The 3,426-nt window shown below is 38.7% G+C and overlaps 1 protein-coding gene across 1 annotated transcript in view; it reads right to left on the reverse strand.

Moving 5' to 3' along the window:
- The window catches only part of LOC106883837 (von Willebrand factor A domain-containing protein 7-like), a 129,828-nt gene that overhangs the window by 119,665 nt on the left and 6,737 nt on the right, over nt 1–3,426 (reverse strand). The window lies entirely within an intron of this gene.

Here is a 3,426-nt window from a genome sequence, read left to right on the forward strand (position 1 = left end):
ATATATATATATATATATATATATATATACATATATATATATATATATATGCACACAAACACACACATACACACGCACACACACAATCACACACACCCACACACTCACTCACTCACAGGCATATAACAATGCACAAATAGATGTACGCACATATATGCTCTTTCAGTAAGTGACATTTCAGAATAATTAATGCACCACCTACCTACCTACCTACCTACCTGCTCAACCCCACCCTACCTACTACTACTAGTCTTTTACAAATATCTCTCATAAATATATATATATAGACTACATAACATTATTCCAAACATACTGACTTAATTCCTACCAATAACACTAGAGATTCTTCTCTCAAGTTTTATTTTGCTTATTTCCCACTCCCACCATTCGACCTGATACGTGTCCTTGATTCAGTTATTTGGGAGTCAATTAGGGATTTCAGAAATTACTGGCATTTAAAATTTTGTTTCGTCATTTTTGTGCTTACTTGATTTCATGTTATAGGTATCCCCGAAGCCACATTTTCACTCCATAGCACATTTAAATATATGTCATTGTATCTTCGTGTTCTCTATAATATCATCATTGTTTTGAAATCTTTAAAGTTTATGAAAGCCTATTCCTACAGTGTGAGCAGCACTGGATTAACCATCAAGCAAAACGAGCACGCGTCAAGGGAAGTAAATGGTTTATGGTACAAAAGAAATCACTTTAAGCTTGCTAAAATAATATTTGGGATGCCTTAGCTCTACTAAGCGTAGAAGCATGAGTTACGTAGGATTGGGTTTGAGGGTTTGATCAATGATGTTGCAATAAAAAAAAGGAGGAAACTTTTCATATATAAGTTAAGTGGAAGTATACAAAAAGAAACATTATTTTCCATCTTATTAGTTTTGCTTCGTTTTGAAAAATGCAAATTTATTTTATGGTTTATTATTGTTTATATTTTGAATTACACAAACACACACACACATATGTATGTAGGGGGGCATCAAAATCTGTTAAGTGTTTAGGACCTCTGTGGGTTTTAATACGCGGAGTTTCGTTCAATACTGATGCAGAATTGAGAGCTTGGTTGGATCAATTTTTCGAGTCGAAATCGGGTGATTTCTACCACAGAACGTTGGGAACGTTGGGAAGAACGTTGGGAAGAAGTTGTAAACAACAAGGGTGAATACATTATTGATTAATTAGTTATTTTTTATTAAACCTTTTAAAAAATTTAAATTAAAAAAAAAATGGTGGGAACTTAGTTGCCAACCCAATATTATTAGTGCTTTGGACAGAGTGCTTCGCGGCATTTTCCCACCTCTCAGTTCAAATGTCACCTAGATCGATTTTGCCATCCATCCTTTCGGAATCGATAGAATAAGTACCAACTGAAAACTGAGGTCGATGTAATTGACTAACATCCTCTCCTCAAAATTGTTGTCCTTGTGTCAAAATCATAAAGAATTATTATAATCGTCTCCACAACCATCACCGTCACCACCACCATCACCAAGACCAAACTCTTTCGCCGAACCGCTAAGTTACGGGGACATAAACACACCAGCATCGGTTGTAAAACGACGGTGGCGGGTGACAAACAGACACAGACAGACACACACACACATAAATACACGCACACGCACACTCACACACACATAAATACACGCACACGCACACTCACACACACACACACACACACACACATTTATAATCTTTGTAAGCCTTATTCTATCGGTTTCTTTTGCCGAGCTGCTAAGTTACGGGGACATAAACACACGAGCATCGGTTGTCAAGCGAAGTTGGGGGGACAAACACAGACACACAAACATATACACACACATACAAACGACATTTAGTCTGGACGCAGACTAAATACATATTGAAATATAAACAACGAAAAGTAAAGAACAAAATTGTATAACATATGCAAATGAACACATTTCCAAAGTAGAATCTGTTTGACCTTTACTGAACCAATCAAAATTCCTAAAACTCTTATAATATAGAATGCTGTACCACGTATAAATATATAAGATAAAAGATAAATACAGAAATGCAGAGAACATACTTTTATTTAAGAGATACAGGTACAAAATAATACACAGCAGCAGTCACAGAGGAACTGGCGTCTTGTGACACATACGCCACAGAAACCGAATCAAAGCGGCTGCGCGGCGAACTACTACAGACCGCGAAATTCAAAGCTAGCCAGTTACAAAAATAGTTGGATTTCTGATAATTCCGGATTTCTGGATACCGGATAAGAGGTTCGGTACCTATATATACATACATACATGCACACACACACACACACACACACACACACACACACACATACATTCTCTTTTACTCTTTCACTTATTTCAGTCATTTGGCTGCGGCCATGCTGGAACACCACCTTTTAATCGAATAAATCGACCACAGGACTTATTCTTTGTAAGCCTAGTACTTATTCTTTCGGTCTCTTTTGCCGAACCGCTAACTTACGGGTACGCAAATATACCAACATCGTATATATACGACGGGCTTCTTTCAGTTTCCGTCTACCAAATCCACACACAAGACTTTAGTTAGCTATAGTAAAAAGCACTTGCCCAAGGTGCCACACAATGGGATTGAACCTGGAACCATGTGGTTTTGAAGCAAGCTTCTTACCATGAACCTATACCTGGGCTTACACACACACACTCTATCTATCTATATATCTATCTATAGATAGATCGATAGCGTGCGCACACACACACATACATAGAACATTCATATATGCATTGGTTTCAATTTTTGGCACAAGGCCAGCAATTTCGGGGGAACGGGTAAATCAATTACATCGATCGCAGTGCTCAACTGGTACTTGTTTTTATGGACCACGAAAGGATGAAAGGCAGAGTCGACCCCCTACAGAATTTGAACACAGCACGTAAAGACGGACGAAATGCCGCCAAGCATTTCTTCCGGTCTGCAAACGATTCTGTCCGGCGTAGTAACGCCTTTGTCAGCTCACATCCTTACACACACATTTGTGTATTAAACAATTACATCTGTGAAGTGTCACTTTCGCTGTAGGAAAACATTTAAGCTCTCTAGCATACACAAACATACACACACACGCACTGACACACACTCACATACCTTCTAATAGATCATTGTCTTTAGTGTGAAGTGTCGTTGAATGCTATCGACACTTCTTAGTAGTGCTTAGAAAGTAAATGACACGAAGACTTACTGACTTTTCCCACTATAACAATGACAGTGTTGGCACTCCGTCGCTTACGACGACGAGGGTTCCAGTTGATCCGATCAACGGAACAGCATGCTCGTGAAATTAACGTGCAAGTGGCTGAGCACTCCACAGACACGTGTACCCTTAACGTAGTTCTCGGGGATATTCAGCGTGACACAGTGTGACAAGGCTGACCCTTTGAATTACAGGTAGAA

Source organism: Octopus bimaculoides, chromosome 11 (genome assembly GCF_001194135.2).
Source record: "Octopus bimaculoides isolate UCB-OBI-ISO-001 chromosome 11, ASM119413v2, whole genome shotgun sequence".
NCBI classification, from domain to species: domain Eukaryota; kingdom Metazoa; phylum Mollusca; class Cephalopoda; order Octopoda; family Octopodidae; genus Octopus; species Octopus bimaculoides.